The sequence below is a fragment of the Bos javanicus genome, chromosome 13 (genome assembly GCF_032452875.1).
Source record: "Bos javanicus breed banteng chromosome 13, ARS-OSU_banteng_1.0, whole genome shotgun sequence".
Classification (NCBI taxonomy): domain Eukaryota; kingdom Metazoa; phylum Chordata; class Mammalia; order Artiodactyla; family Bovidae; genus Bos; species Bos javanicus.
Genome location: NC_083880.1, coordinates 76,374,034 through 76,391,335, shown reverse-complemented (window position 1 = coordinate 76,391,335; position 17,302 = coordinate 76,374,034). Strand labels below are relative to the sequence as shown.

The 17,302-nt window shown below is 46.1% G+C and overlaps 1 long non-coding RNA gene across 1 annotated transcript; it reads right to left on the bottom strand.

Moving 5' to 3' along the window:
- Positions 1-11,553: 11,553 nt before the first annotated feature.
- Positions 11,554-16,002, bottom strand: LOC133259856 (uncharacterized). The gene is made up of 2 exons (XR_009740540.1): positions 15,656-16,002; positions 11,554-12,187 (listed from the first exon to the last, which is right to left on the bottom strand). It is a non-coding gene; the product is annotated as an uncharacterized LOC133259856 (long non-coding RNA).
- Positions 16,003-17,302: the final 1,300 nt, after the last annotated feature.

Below are 17,302 nucleotides of genomic sequence, written 5' to 3'. Positions count from 1 at the left end.
GAACTGTAGCCCGCCATGCTCCTCTTTCTATGGGATTCTCCAGGCAAGAATACTGGAGTGGGATACCAGGCCCTCCTCCAAGGGATCTTTCTGCCTCAGGGATCGAACCCATGTCTCCTGTGGCTCCTGAATTGCAGGCAGATTCTTTACCTCTGAGCCCCCAGAGAAGCAAGTTTTCCTGACTTGGACCTAAGATGACCATGTAACTTACTGTCCAGCCCAGGACACGTGTGAGAGTGAAATCCCTCTTTACTATTACACCAGAACAACAGGCATAAATTAGGACCATGCTGGTCAAACTGGACTTAGGGCCCCCCACCCCCCTACAAATGATTGGTTTATCACACAGGCAAGAAGTTACCTCTCCATAAAGGCACTCCATATCTTACAAGGAATTTCCCCTGCTTAAGTTAGCTAGACAGCCTTTCTGAGGCTTAGAGAAAAGTAAGGTTGGAAGAGGCTGCTATTATAAATGAAGGAGGCAAACAGAGCTCATGGAGACCACTCAGACCCGGACATATGCTCACTCCTCTCAGGACCGAGCATCCTGCATGCTGGCCCCACGTGGACACGGAGGATTCCAGGATGATCAAGGCAAGATGGCACAGGTCCAGACTCTCTGCCTTAGAGACAGAGCACCCGAAACCACAATGGCAGCGGCAGATGCTGCGGGAGGGACCTCAGGCAAAACCTGTCAGCCCAGCTGCCCGCTTTGAATTGTGATCACGTTTTCCATGTTTGCTTTTGTTCAGTAAAACCTGGCGATGACGGATTGCTGAGCACAACTGACTTGACCTCTTCCCTTCCTCCGGCATTTCCTGAAAAATTCCAGCACTTCAAGGAAAAGCGGCAGGCCACCTGTGGTTTGATATTTGAGCTACTCTCTGTCCCTCGATGATGAGAATTTCAGTCCAGGAGGCTTAGAGATGGAAAGCCCCCATCTTAGGGTCAAGAAGAGACAGCAGGGATGGAACAGAGAGAAGGCTCAGCCTCCCCGTCCACCCCTCCCACTGAAAACTCCCAAGGGTGAGGGATGCAGAGAGGGGATGCTGGGGGAGATGGGGGTTGGAGCAGAATTTCAGGGAGAGGCTTCAGGCAATACCCACTCTTGATAAGACCTGCTCACGATGTGGAGTGGATCACCAGGGTGCATTCTCAACAACTTTCATCTTCAAACAGGAGCATCATTTAGCAAAAAGGAGAAAAAGACCATTTCTCTGCCCGGGAACATCTCCTCGTCCTGGGGGAGGAGAGGCCCTGGGCACTGAAGTCCAGCAGCCTGGTGCTGGTGACATTTCTTTGTCTTCTGTATTTGGAGAAATACAGACCATTACACTGAATGGCCACACGTGCTGTGGTCAGCACCCCGACTGGCATCTCCTCTGTAACACACCACAAGGGAGAGCAGAGATACAATTTCTCTTGTTTTCCTGAGCTGTACAAGCCATGTGTCAAGTTAACGAGCGGATTTGATGAAGTGTAAGACAGCTTGTCATCCAACAGTTAAGTGGCCTTGTTTCCTTTCCCTGGGATAATATTGGATTTCATACCGATAACATCAACAAGAGAAAGGCGCATAGCTAACAGCTAATTTCTGAAGAACATATGTTTCTGCTCAATTTTTGCACCTTTATTACTCCATGTGACACTGTAATACTTTCTGCTACATAACAGCCTGATTCCCCTCATCTGTCTTCCATCTAATTCAAGTCAAAACCAGTCAAAGCAGGCCAATTCCTGCCGATTTGTAACTCCTCCACAAATTATTGTCACTGATTCCCCTGTGCTACAATTTTTTTTTTTTTCAGGAACCAATAACTGAAAAAAAAAAAAAAGTACTGATACAGTTGAAGAAGATCTCATTTTCCTTTCTATGTTGTTTTCTTAAAAGCAAAAAATGTGGCATCTCACAAAATGATACAAAGGGACTTATTTACAAACAGAAACAGACTCACAGACATAGAAAACAAATTTATGGTTACCAAGTGAGAAGAGGGATGGGGAGGGATAAAGGAGGGGTTTGGGATCAGCAGATACACACCGCTATGTATAAAATAGGTAAACGACAAGGGCCTAACACGGTACAGGGAACTAGATTCAGTATCATGTAATAAATCTCATGGAAAAGAATATACACGTGAATCACGTTGGTGTACACCAGACACCAACACACTGCAAACCACCTATACGTCAACAAAAAATAAAAAGCAAAATATGCAAATGGCAACATGGGACCCCGATGAGACAAGTTTCATCTGCATAGATAATTATTTTTATGAAGAAACCTCAACTCAGAACAATGTGTCTATGATTAATTCCACAAAATCAAAATTACTTCTTTGGAAACCTGTACATTACTTGATAAGCCGTCCCAGCTCAAAATTCAAGTTGCTCAGACCAACAAAGTCAGAGCCATCCTGGAGACCTGAGTCAAGGCTTTGTCTTTCTCATTCAATCCATTTTACAAAAGCATCCTGTTTTACAGCCATTTCAACCAGGCTTCAATCATTTCTCCTACCCGACCCTCACCCCTGGATCGTGCCTTGGTCAAAGCCACTATTAAAACTCTGTCCTCTCTGCTCTCCTGGGGTCTACTCTTGGCCTCTGCCCTAGCCCTTCCCCCAGGCTACTCTTAACACAACAGCAGAGTGATCCTTCACTACAAGTCAAACCACTCACACCATCACAGGCAGGCTTCTAGGACAGTCCCAAGATTCCTGCTCCCTGGTGTATAATCCTTTCTTCTAGAGCATGGGCAGAAACTGGAAATACCATAGGATTTCACCTGCTTGATTTGGTGACTCATCAGTCCATTTTAAACGGATCAAAAATGAGGGTATATGGATGGGCCTAACCTAATCAGGTGAATCCTCGAAGGGAACTAGGATCTTCCTAAAGGAGTCATGGAGGTAGCCTCATGGCCCAGGACCTGAGAGAGCCCTCTAGGAGCTAAGAACAGGGTCTAGCTGACAGCTAGCAAGACAACAAGGACCTCAGTCCTTCAGCCACAAGGAACTTAATTCTGTCAACAATCTAAAGGGGGTTGGAAATGGATCTTTTCCTAAGGCAGCCTCTGGATGGGCCTCAGGCAGCCAATATCTTGATTTCAGCCTATGAATCCTTGAGCAGACTGCCCAGCTTAAATGGGCATGACTCCTGGCCCTCAGAAATTATGAGATAATGAATTTGTGTTGTTTTAAGCTGATAAGCTTGTGGTCATTTGTTACACAGTCATAGAAAATGAAAACCTTCTCCTCCTTTCAAAAGTCTCTAAAGTACTTCCACCTCATACAAATAAAGCCTAGAGCATCACAATAGCTCCTTGTGGTCTGGTCTCCCCATCTCGCTGGCCTTTTCTGTCTGCCTGCTCACCTCCCTTCACTCTGCTGTGGCCACACTGTTCACACTCTGCTGATCAGGCATGCGAGGTAGGCTCCTGCCTCAGGGCCTTTGCACTTGCTGTGCCCTCTGCCTAAAATACACTCTCCCCAGATATTAGCCTGTGTCCCTCCTTCATGGATTTCAGGTCACTGCTTCATGTCAGTGTCCTCTGAGGAGCCCCCTTGCACCTCAACCCCACCATTCCCTGCCCCCATTTTCTTCTTAGCACGTGTTACCTCCTGGTTCATTCCAGATACATTTTATCTGGTTATCGATCATCCCTGACCAGAGGTGGGCCCCATAGTGTCAGGAGCCTCATTGAGCCCCTGCTTCATACTTCACGCCCAGAACATTACCTGACATATCACTGACACTCAGTAACTTCTTGAATGAATGAATGAATGAGGGATCCAGGATTTCATTGGAAAAAACAGAGCGATCATGGAAGCCCCGAATGCCAAGTGAAATAGGCTGCATGAACTTTTAAAATGCCCATAAAAAAGAAAAAGTCAAAACCACAGAGTTCTATGAAAGCTTTTTTTTTCTTTTTAAGTACCTCCCAATCTTTATGTTTTTTGGAAGAAACCAAGTTGAGTACACTTTCCTCAGCCTTGAATTTATTTTATTTTTTTTTTAAATAAGCGTTTCTTTGCCTGACCAGCAGTCATTGAAGCTCCTTGGTCCCCCAGAGGCCCGTCTGACTGTGGGGTCGTATACAGTTTGGAGAAAATGAGGCTGGTGTGAGAAGTCACTGCCTTTGTCAGTTAAGGCCAAGATCCACAGTGCCAAATGTCAGCCAAAGACGGGCTCTGTAATAACGGCTGCTCTGCTGGAACATTTTGCATAATTGGAAGGCGAGGTTAAGAGCAATAAGGAAAACTAAATGTGGACGTCCAACGGTTTATGAAACAGATGCTGGAAAATAGAGCAGAGGGCTTCCAACCAGCTTGGCCTGATGCCGTTATTTACTTATTAATTTCAGAGCGAAAGAACAGCATGGGTGGGAGCGGAAAGACTCAGGTTTAGGAAAAGTCATGGCTGAGTCGGTCAAGCTCCGTCCAGCTGCCCTCTCTCCAGCTGTGTAACCTCTGACCTCTCCCCTGTAAAAGCAGAACAGCATTGATGAGAGCCTTGCGCGCCACCACCACCAGCCTGTGTGCTTCTATGGGAATTAGTCTTATCATAACTCTTACCATCAGTGGCTGAGGTCTGAGATGTGAGCTGTGGCCATTCCCTGAGGCTTGAGTACAGGGCTGGAAAGGTTGTTGCCCCAGCAGCTCAGAGAGGCTAGGAAGACCTGGTTACCCCGGACAGGCCCACCCAGAGGCAGGCCGGCTGGAAACACTATGGGCCCAGCTCAGCCAAAGCACAGCCTCCACTGCTGAAGGATGGCCACATCGAGGGGCCATTGTCCCAGCCTGAGTCAGGGACCAGGTCACACGACACAGACTATGTGTGACGGTGGAGAAGGAATTCTCCACAGGTCCTGAGATGTGCACTTTTCCCAAGATCCCAAATGCTGGAGAGGAAGGGGGTGGGGCCAGGGGAGGAAGCACTTATTTCTTTTGAAAGAGGAAGACACCATTTCTATCAGTTGTTTCTCCGGAGTTATGAAATTATAGAAACTCTTAACAGTACGCTTTTCTTAAAAGGATCTTATAAGGATACCAGAGCTTAACAGAGTTTGACACTTTCGGTATTTCTTTTATTATTAATTATTATTATGAACTATAAAGTTTAAATCATACTTCAAAAATTTTACAAAGATAAATAGCAAATGACAAAGAAGAGAAAAATATTTACAGAATAAATGGTTTTTAATAAAGAATAGACTTATCACATATCCAACTCTTATAAATCAAAAGGCCAGTAAACATTAAAATGCTAAAATTAAACCGAGAAATGCAACTTAAAATAGTAGTAAGGAAATTTTGGTAATTCAGTTGGCAAATATTGGAAGAAAGGTAACACCAGTGTTTTCTGTGGTGAAGGGAACTCTCAGCCACTGCTAATAGGCATGTTAATTTGTACAATATTTCTGAAGGCAGTTTGGCAATAAATATCAATTTGGGGTTTTTTGGAGGAAACTCTTTTTTATTCATTTATTTTTAACTTTAATTTTATGTTGGAGTATAGCTGATGAACAACGTGTGATAGTTTCAGGTGGACAGCACAGCAACTCAGCCACACATGTACGAGTATTCAGTCTCTCCCACACCCCCCTCCCATCCAGGCTGCCACGTAGCGTTGAGCAGAGTCCCCCGCACTGTACTGAGGGTCCTTGTTGGTTACGCATTTTAAATAGAGCAGTGTTCTTCCAGCATTTCTTAATCAGCCTGTGTTTGTTTAACTCTTTGACATATTGCTGACTTTATTTTTATCTGTTCATATTGCAAAATTTTAAACATTTTTTTTTTAAATAATGACATAGGGACTATTCCTCTGAGTATTGTCTGCTGTTACACTGTGGTTTTTCGTTCACTGAGGTATAGTTGACACACAATGTTAGGTCCCAGGTATATAACAGTGATTCACAATTTTCAAAGTTTGTATCCTATTTAGAGTTAGTATAAAATATTGACTGTATTCTTTGTGTTGTGCAATATATTCTTGCAGCTTATTTATTTTCTATAGCAGTTTGGACCTCTGAGACCCCTGTGCTATCTTGCCCCTCCCCACTTCCCTCACCCCGCTGGTGACCCCTATAGTGTTTGTTCTCTTTATCTGCTGCGTTTTTTTTTGTTGTTATAGTCACTAATTCGTTTTATTTTTTAGGCTCCACATCTAAGTGCTATCATACAGTGTTTGTCTTTCTGGGTCTGACTTATTTCATTTAGCATAACCCTCTCCTGCTGCTGCTGCTGCTGCTAAGTCGCTTCAGTCATGTCAGACTCTGTGCGACCCCATAGACGGCAGCCCACCAGGCTCCCCCATCCCTGGGATTCTCCAGGCAAGAACACTGGAGTGGGTTGCCATTTCCTTCTCCAATGTATGAAAGTGAAAAGTGAAAGTGAACTCACTCAGTCGTGTCCGACTCTTAGCGACCCCATGGACTACAGCCTACCAGGCTCCTCCGTCCATGGGATTTTCCAGGCAAGAGTACTGGAGTGGGGTGCCATTGCCTTCTCCGATAACACTCTCCAAGTCTGTCCAAATCCCAGGGGCTTAAATGGTGAAGGGTGACTCTCTTAACACTGCATGTCTCTCTCAGGCAGGCTGGGGGTCTGCTCTATACAACCCCTGCTCAGGGACATGGGTGAAGGCAGCTCCTTCTCATGCTCCGGTGATAGCTGGATTTGCTTGTTTCTGCAGCAGCATCTTGCATCTGACAGATGCAAATTCCTCTGCGCTCAATTGGATAGGCCCCCAGAGCTGTTCGCCCCCTAATCCCTTGCACTTAGGAATGTGCTACCTTACCTGGCAAAAAGCTCTTTGTAGATGTCATTATGTCAAGGTTTCTGAGACAGGAAGATAATCTGGATTATTCAGATATTATTTATGGGCTCAAAATAATCTCAAGGATTCTTGTAAATGGGAGGAAGGAGGGTCAGGGTCATAACAGGTGATGTGACCACAGAGGTCAATAGAGGTTAGAAGAGGCTACACATTCAGGTGTGAAGATGGGGGGTGGGCTGTGAACCAAGGAAGGCAGGTAGTTTCTGGAAGCCACAAAAGACAAAGAAATAGATTCTCTCATCAAGCGAACCCATTTTAGATTTTAGACTTCCGATCTCCACCATAGTAAGAGAATTAATTTGTGTTTTAGACACTAAGTTTGGGGTAATTTGTTACAACAATTGGTAACTGATGCATCTCCTGATGCTTTTTGTAAAACAAACAAGGCTTCAACAAGCCTCTTTCTCCACACCTCTGATGTGTGTGGGTGTTCTTCAAATTTAGATTTTTAAACACAGGATGCCTCCTACAAGATCATTTTCTTTTTAAAGTAATGAAAATGAACTGCTAAAGAAAATGTCATTGAAAAGTTCTGAAATGTCTTAAGATTAAATACACGATACCACTCACTAATCATCCCTCCCAGTTTAATGCAGAAGCTCCAGGTAACTGCCATCCACTCTCCCCATGGAGAGAGTGGGCCACAGGATGTGTTACAGACGTTTTTGTTGAATCCAGCCCAGTTGTCAGCCCAGGATGGGCTGACAGGAGCTCACAGAGACAAGCCCTCCTTACTGAGAAGAGATGAACCCGAGCTTCCCCCACCCACCCACACCCCCACCCCGTACTTGCCCAGACCGCAGACATGCCTCCTCCCTTGCATTTAGATCCGCAGCCACAGGAAATGGCGAGACAGTCACCTTGCAAGTGTCAGAGCCCCAGTGTCACTTTGCATTTTGGTGCCCTGCAATTAACCCAGGAGGGGGTTAGGGAAAGTCACAAACCACCAGCACAAGGAGCAGTGCCCAGCCTTTGTCCGGCATGTCTGCACATTCCCTGCATTCGTGACTAAATCCTTTCCCTTTTTATTTTCTCCCCAGGAACCCAAGACAGAGCAGGCCTGTGGACCAGGCAGGATTCTTATGGCTGCTTTGATTGGTCAGGTCTGAGCTGGTCTCTCATATTGGTCACAAAGGTTACCTACTTCCAGAAACAATCAATGGATCACTAATATATGCAGGCCTTAGTCCATGTGTCACTCTTCTCAGGCTACAGGATGTGTTATAGACAGACTGCCAAGTCATTTAAAAGCCGTGAACATTCAAATCACTTGCATAGCCAAGCTCATGCTGGAACATACTAATTTCAAGCCTTTGTGTCCCTCTGCTTCTTCATAAGCTGCTAATAGGTATGTAGACAGTGTTAACCAAGATTGGATGTCTTCCATTTAGGACCACAGAAATAGAATGTCCAATAGACGATGGGGAGATATCCTCACCTTCACAAGGACACCTACCTCTAGGGAGGCTCTGTGGGGACATGGGCTGGAAGTGAGATCTTTAAAGACACCTGTGGCTTTAGCGGGCACTCAGCTTAGCCAACAACTCTGGTCTAGACCAGAGCTCCCTGAATTCTCGCCTAAAAGACAATCGTTTCCAAAGGGGCAACTGGTGCAGGTGGGAGGATTGAGAACAAGGGAAACACAGATGGAAAAGGAAAGAGCTCGTTATCAAGTCCTACTCACCATTCGCCTGGAGCGGATGAGAGGATGGCAAGTTTAGCAAAAGTCCAGCATTCACCAGAAATTCACTCTCAGAACTGACACCATACATGTTTATTACACATTATTCAATGTATACCATACATTTATGTAGCTTCTCTGTAAATTTCCCACTTTGAGTTTCCAGCACACCCACTCCCATCTTCTAGCAACCGCACCCTGATATATATAAACAATCATGCTCCTCTCTCCATCCATGGGATTCAGAATGTGTACCCTGTCTGAGTGGAGCATGTGATCTGGCCTGGCCAATCAGATGGCAGATCCTCCATACCCGGAAGTGGTTCAGGATGAGCACAGGACAAGAGTTGGTCCAAGTAGACTGACTCCTGTCCCTGGAAGGGGAGTGAGCAGGAGAGATGTTCTCTAGAGCAGGCACTGCTGGAAGTCCACCCAGTAGCTCCCCCACTCCTTATTCCAGCCAGCAAAGCCCAGCCCCCAATCCAGAGGCAGAGAATGTGTTACTTGCTTTCCCATCCTCCTTTGCAGCAAGTTGTGGGCACAGGACCCCCAGGTTGTGCAGTGATAAAGAAACTGCCTGCCAGTGCAGGAGATGCAAGGGATGCGGATCAATCCCTGGATCAGGAAGATCCCTTCTAGTAGGAAATGACCACCCACTACAGTGGTTCTTGTCTAGAAAATTCCATGGACAGAGGAGCCTGGTGGGCTATGGTTCATGGGGTCACAAAGAGTGAGACATGACTGAGTACACACGTATGTACACAGACCAAGTCCTAGCCAGTGATCCAAGGGAGCATCTATTGTGGGGTACGGGTGGGGAGGTAGAGAGGGTCCTGGAAAAGATTTGACCCTTCTGGAAAAACAGAGATGTCCTTGACAACACATTGCCTTACTTGCTTTCATTGGCTGCTGCTCTCAAATAAACATACTTAGAGACACAGCAGCTGTTGGGAGACTGTATCAGAAAGACTGAGAGAATCACAAAAAAAATACACCCAGAACCTTCGATCCTGAGTTAGTCACTTGGAACTAACTTCAGTCTTCTTGTTCGGTATGTGGGTGGAGTTGGGTGGGGGAGGGAACTAGTATTCAAGCCACTTTCTAGACAGGGGTTTTATTCTTCTAGCCAAATTAAGTGTTCTAAAATATGGATGACTCCAGAGCTACCACCCCAAACAGCCCAAGAATGACACTCTCACAAACAGAGCTGAAATAAATGAAATCTCAATAACATTGCTTAAGCCCCTGAATGCATTGGTACCTGGAGCTCTACCTGAGTTGTTCAGTTACATGAATCAAAACACTTTACTTTTGCTTAAATCCATTAGAGTTAAGTTTGTCTTGCCATTTACTACATTGTTTTAAAATTATTGCATAACAAAGATACCATTATAACTCTAAAGATGTATGCTCTCTAAAGATAAATGTTCTCTACAGTATTATGTATAACAGCAAAAGTAAATGAATGAATCAATACACAAAGAAATGGAAAATATCCACATAACTACAATGCAATCAGGTCAAATGTGGCCTATCCATTCTATATACGATTACACCATCATTTAAAAGAATAAGATAGGTCAGTATGTACTTGCAGAGAATTATATCCAGACATCTATGTTGTGAAAAATGTAAGTAAACAGTAACCTTTATATGTATGCATGTCTTACATACACGCATACATATATTTGCACGCACATATTTATAGAGGTACATGCATAGGAATGAGTCTAGAAGAATTCATATGGAAATAATCATAGTGTTTCATATGAGAAGGCGGGCTGGAATTGTGGGAGAGGAGAATATTTATACCCTGTAAACTTCCAAACTGTTTCAATTTCAATAAGAATGTGTTTTTGTATAACTTGTGAAATTAAAACTAAAACCTGAAAAAAAAAGTCTAAAATATCCACATTGCTGGAAGTCGGCTTTACTTAACACAAAACATTCCCTAACAAAGAAAGAAAACGGAAAGGCAGGAAGCATGGGGCCTTTGGACGTGCAGCCTGGAAGCTGAAAAATTCTGCTTGGCTTTCTGTCTTCTGTCTGCAGTCTCCATGCCTGGAGCTTGAAACCCACTGAGAAGACTGGTCCAGACAGCCTGTCGGGAGGCCCCCGGTCCTCAGCCTCCCTGTCTCTGCTCCCTGCAGCTGAGACCCTGCGCCTTAAAGCAGGCGAACCTGCCTGTCTGGGAGCGTCGTCGAGGCCCTCTCAGCCACACGCCGCTCCATCCAGCCCAGACTGACTTCTCCGAGGCTGAAGGAGTCGGGTCCACCCTCATTTCACCAGCCGGGTAACCAAGGGGAGTCATTTTGTGTTTCCCTCCCGCTGGGGAGACAAGAAGTTGTTGTAACCTGCTTCCTAGATATAAAGAGGCCACTCAAAACGGTATGATAATTCAGTACCAAACTCCAAACAAGCCAGGGACATGCCACCTGCTCCCTGTTGGAGAGTACCAGTGTTGGCAGTGACTAGGACAGCAGGGACCACCTGGTGGCTGAGGAGAAGACTTCGGCCCTGAGCCTCAGCTGTTCTGTGTCTGAGGGGCAACTCCTCTCGTTCTCGTCGATAGAGTGTCTCTCTTTGTCTCTCTTCGTCACTAACCTGGCACCGGACTCCAGGACAGGTAGAAAACGTGAGAGGAAGAATATTCTACAGGGCCTTGCAGCCCCCTGGCTCGTGGTCAGCTTGGGCTGCTGCGACAAAGCGCCAAGGGCCAATGGCTTACAAACAACAGACGCTTCTTTCTCACAGTTCTGTCAGTTGGAAGTCCGAGGTCAGGGAAGCAGCTTGGGCGAGTTCTGCCGCGAGCCCTCTTCTGGGTGTCAGGCTGCCAACCTCTCCCTGTATCCTCACCTGGAGGGGGCCCAGGGGGACCCAAGCTCACCCAGGACTCCAGGAGGACACTGCTCCCATTCGTGAGGGCCCTGCTTTCATCACCTCCCCTAAGCCTAATCACCTCCCAGAGATGCCATTTGTTAGGCATAGGGGCTCAACTTATGGATTTGGGGGGACACAAGCCTTCAGTCCATAACTGCTTGCAATATCATAGCCTTTTACCCTGAGGAGATGGAAGCCATTAGCCACACTGAGCTAGGAGTGGAGCAATATGACAGCCGTGGGGCCCAGTGAGGCACAGTCTGTAGGTAGCCAGGGAAGAATTAGGTGACCAGGAAGGAGAAGGCATCTACAAGAACCCAGTGGAGGCAGGGATGGTCAGGACCACTGTGGTGCTGTCAAGCAGACAGATTCTGGATCTGTCTGAAGGGGGAGGCTGTGGGATTTTCTGCCAGACTGGGGCTGGGGAGGGACCAAGAGAGAGCACTGAGAGATGAGTGGCTCAGAGGCTCCCGGACGGAGCTTCTGGAAGGAGGACAGTTCAAGATGAAGATGTCCTGAGGAGAAGGCCAGCCGGTCACTGAGACGTGTGAGCCCACAGCTCTTCCTTCTTTCCCCACAGCCCTCTCTACCCTGTACTTTGAGCATCCCTTCTCGCGTCTCTTTCCCAGCTTCGGGCTCTCGAGACAGGGCTCGGACCCTCCGTCACCGTGTAGTGTCACAGCCAGGGCCTGGAGAATCGAGCAGTCACTCTGTGTTTGTGGAAGAAATTGAGGGCACAGAGAGGCTGAGCAGACATATGGTGGATGCGATCAACCATAAAGTTCTCAGCTTAAAAAAACAAGGAAGAAAAGAAAAGAAAATCAACCTTGAGTCGGATACATTAAAAAAAAACAACCCTGCTGTTACTATGGCTGTTTTGGACCAGTGCTTGGCAATTTGGCATTATCCATTAAAACTAAGAGGCACTGGACTTCCCTCGAGGTCCAGTGGCTAAGACTCCCCACTCCCAATGCAGGGGGCAAGGTTCAATCCCTGGTCAGGGAACTAGATCCCAATGAAGATCGAAGATCCCGAGCGCCACAACTAAAACCTGGCACAGCCAAATAAATAAATAGTAAAAAACAAAACAAACTAAGCAGCGAATCCCTCTGACCCAGCAAAGGCAGTCTGAGGAATCTAACTTGGGGAACACACACAGGAAGATGCTCGTAGCAGACTTGTCTGTAAGACAGAAAACTTGAGGACAACCCACATGCCTATTATCAAACAAGGCGGCAGTAACATTACAAAGGAATACTGCGCAGCGAACAAAAGTTTAAAACTGAGTCTTTCTAACTTGAATCTCGAAAACATACCATTGAGTAGGAAAGAAATTGGGAAAATGATAAAGCATTTCTTTATATGTGAAACTCAGGGTTCAATCCGTTACACCTGCCTTCACTAAACAAGGTCGTTTTAAACCTTGCTTGTCCTTCAAGCTGCCTGTAACCGAAAAACGGTGTTTGCTCAAGATGTTTTCCAGGAACTTGGAGCCAGCTGTGCCTAGCCCACGCTGAGCTGGTTGAGGCTGGACGGGACCGCCGGCCTTCCAGCTGGGCAAGCGCCAGTGTCTGTGCCCCGCACAGAGGCCTCTGGCCGCGTTCCGCCTGCGCAGAACAGTGGTGGCCACACCTTTTCCTCCTTTTCAATCACCGCTCCCCACGCTCCCCCGAGCTCAGCCCGCCCTGCTGCTTTATTCCTTATCCCATAAATACCCCAGCTCTTTGCCGCTGGGTGTCTTTGCTTGGCTGCCTTGCGAGAGCCTCCCCTCACTTTATTTATTTTATGTTATTTTGCTACAGAGCTTGGTGACTCAGTATTTTGGCTTGCTGCACACCAAGTGAAATAAATGAACTTGGTTTGGTAAACTATGTAAAATCTACTCAAAAAATACCTGTTTTTTTAAATTATATATTTTAAATCAAAGCTGTAGAGGATTCAAGGCTGATAAAGAAAAACTGTAGATCCCTGCCCAGCCCCTCGCCTGATTTCGACTCTCCAATAACAACAGTTTTCAGCAATTTTAGTGTTTGTGTGAGTGTTCACCTCTGTCTTTTAAATATAGTGTTTACCCTGTCACTTGTTCTTTGTTCATTCCCTTCCTACTAGGAAACAAAATTATGAAGGGAAACAGCAGGGATTGGGATTGACATATAGACACTGCTCCATATAAAAGAGATAATTAATGAGAAGCTACGGTGTAGCAGCAGGAACTCAGTGCTCTGTGGTGACCTAAGCGGGATATATATTTACGAACAACGGACTGACTCTGCTGTACAGCAGAGATTAACAACTCTGTAAAGCAACTATACTCCAATAAAAAAACTTTTAAATGGCAAAAAAAGCCTAAAGCAGAAAGAAAAATGTTCAGGATTTCATTCTTAGACCAGCCCTGCTCACACTTCACCCTCCCCCATCAACCTGGTAGAATCATATCATAAACCTCATAATACATTAAAAAAAAAAAATCCCAGATGAGCTATGTGATGTGAGAAATTTAATTGCCTCTCTTTAAAATTTTTGTTTTTTTTTTTTTCCGCCTCTATAATGAGTAATTACCTTGATCTTCTCCCGCTTCCTTAGCTTTCTATGTGCCAATCACTAATCTATCCCTAAATTCTCTGTCCTGCCTAAATCGACCTCTCAGAATGGTCACACCATCACGCAAGGGGCAATTCATGTTTTTCTTGGCCGCATCGCTCTGGGAATGGTTGCCCTCAAGACCTGCTTCAGAGCCATGACCCTGATTTTCTCTGTGCTCCGGATCCATGCCGGGGCCTCTGCCCCTCCCTCGGGAAGGATCTTGCACATCCCGATCGAGGTGTCCCGTGGCGGCATCTTTCTTGGCCCACCCCTTGCTGGTGGAGCACATCCTCCTCCCACAGCTTCCTGAGAAAGGGCCCAGAGAAGAGGTCTGTGACCCTGCAGGTCCAAAAGGTCTTTATTCTGCCCTATGCCGTGTACACTGCCTGTCATTCACCCTCCCTGTTGGGAGTAAATCTCCCAAGCTTCAAGGTACTGCTTCATTCCAGGGAGGTGCTCTGAGTCCCTGGTCCTGAGCTTGAGATCAGCTTCCTCCCTCTGGAGGCTTCTAGAGTTTTACTCTTTCTCCTGGACTTTTGTGAATTCACAATGACATTCCCAGTGCTACCAGTTTTTTGTTTTGTTGTTTAAAATTGTTCTAATTGCCTATCTCTAAAATTGTGAAAGTGAAAGTTGCTCAGTCTCATCCGACTCTTTGCAACCCAATAGACTACATAGCCTGCCAGGCTCCTCTGTCCATGGAATTCTCCAGGCCAGAATACTGGAGTGGGTAGCTGTTCCTTTCTCCCGGGGATCTTCCCAACCCAGGGATCAAGCCCAGGTCTCCCACATTGCAGACAGATTCTTTACCATCTGAGCCACTAGGGAAGCCCTCTAAGCACTGTGGGGGTCTGGAAAGTACAATAGAAATTAATTTCAAAGTCCTGAAAAAGGCAAAAGAGATTTTGAAAGACAGTTGGGTATAGTTTCTTACAAAACCAAACACACTCCCAACATATGATCCAGCAGTTGTACTCCTTGCATTTATCCTAAAAGAGTTGAAAACTTAAGTGCCCATGAATGGTTACAGATTTGTTCATAACTGCCAAACCTTGGAAGCAAGCAAAGATACCCTTTAATAGTGAATGGATAAAAACTGTGGTACAGTCAGACAATGGAATGTTATCAAACCATGAAAAGCCACGGAGGAACGTTAAAAAATATATTGCTAAGTGAAAAAAGCCAATCTGAAAAGGCTACATACTGTATGATCCCAACTATATGACATCCTGGAGAAGATAAAAGCTGTGGAGAATATAGATCTGAAGATCAATGGCTACCAGGGTTTGGGGAGAGGGAGGGATGAATAGGCAGAGCTCAGTGGATTTTTAGGGCAGTGAAACTATAATATTCTGTACAATCCTGCAAGTGGATAATGCTATTTTATGACTGTGAAAACCCATAGAATATACAACACAAAGAATGAACCTAAGGTCAGCTATGGACCTCAGCGAACAATAACATGCCAATATTGGCCCATCAGCTGTAACACATTCCACACTACTGTCATGGTTAATAGCAAGGACAAGCACAGGTAGCGGGTGATAAAGGGGGTATCCGGGAGCTCTCCGTAATTTTTGCTCAATTTTTTTTATAAAGCTAAAACTGCTAAAAAAAAAAAAAAAAAGTCTAACAACGTAAAAATGGAAGAAGATAAAAGGGGAAAGTTACTACCTGTATCCTTTCTTCTTCTTCTTTTATCTTTTTTGGTATAATAAGCAATGTTAGAGTGGCCAGACTCCCTGCCACCACCACCTCCCAGGGTCAGTCCTGGGGCTCTGGGCCTTGGTGCTGATCAGGAACTCTGGAGCTGCCCCTCCAACCCCATGCGGCTTGTCAGGAGACCCTCACAGCCATGGGCATGTCCCCCAGGCAGCCCGAGGCAGGACAGGTCTTCGATCACCCCCGGCTTGGCCTTGGTGACCCCTTTCAGGTCCCCCTTTGTGACTCCAGAGACACAGCCAGCACACAGAGGAGCTGTCACAGAAAGAGGCCCTCACACCACAGGACTGGCAAGACCCTTCCTGTTCCAGGAAAAAATCCCCATTTCACCTTCGCTTGACCAGGGCCGGGACCCTTGGGGAGACCAGGAGTCAGTGAACAGGCCAGCTGCTGTTGGCCTTGAAACCACAGCGCCTCCCCCATCTGTGATCCGCATACAGCAGGGCCTTGGCCCGGCGCGCAGACAGCCCAGGGGAGCCGGTGTCCTGGACTAGATACAGCCAGCCTGGTGTAACTCTCTTTACTAGAGCTAGGCCTGAAAGTAAATATCGGAGTATGTGAGTGGACCCTTGCTTGCTTTGGATCCTACCTGCAACTGGTCTGTGCAGAGTTGCTGAGATTGGAGTGATTAAAATGAGGGCAGACCTCTGACTCTGGGCTGTTTGCATGAGGGCAAAGGTCCTCGGAGACAGTCACTTTGCAGATGCTTCAGCACGTGTATTGGGTGAGCTCCGAGAACTAAACTACGGGCTGTCATTTGTCCTCATTCGTGCATCATCCTCCCATTCTACACAACAGGTTATTTCCCTCAAAGACAAGTCTGCGAGTGTGCTAAGACTCCACTCGTGTCTGACTCTTTGTGACCCTGTGGACAGTAGCACATCGGGCTCCTCTGTCCATTGGATTCTCCAGGCAAGAATACTGGCCTAGGTTGCCGGTGCCCTCCTCCAGGGCATCTTCCTGACCCAGGGATCAAACCCTCATCTCTTACATCTCCTGCACTGGCACGCAGGTTCTTTACCACTAGCACCACCTGGAAAGCCCCAAAGTCTAGGGCTTAATAAAAATGCAGCTTCTCAAATCTCAACCCTAAATACTGATGTTGGGCACAGGACATCAGACATTTCCACAAGCTCCTCGAGTGGTTTAAAAGCACATCTAACTAACTTTGACACAGTTCACAAAGCTGAGAATTATCTGTGTTTCTCTGCAGATGAGAATAAGACTGGTCCTTCTCTTTGGGAATGTAATTCATTTATGTTTAATGCATATATTAGGGAACAGAACATATATCCTTATCTCACGATAGTTTGACATTAGAACCTTATCACTTCCCAAAGAATGAAGACCTTTAGAATACAGTAATTCCACTTAACATCCCTCTGGATATTTATGTCATCACTGTCATGTAATTTTGGGGGCTTCCCAGGTGGCTCAGTGGTGAAGAATCCACCTACCAATCCAGGAGGTGTGGGTTGGATCCCTGGGTCAGGAAGATCCCCTGGAGGAGGAAATGACAACCCACTCTAATACTCTTGCCTGGAAAATCCCATCAACAGAGGAACCTGGTAGGGTACAATACATGGGGTCCCAAAGAGT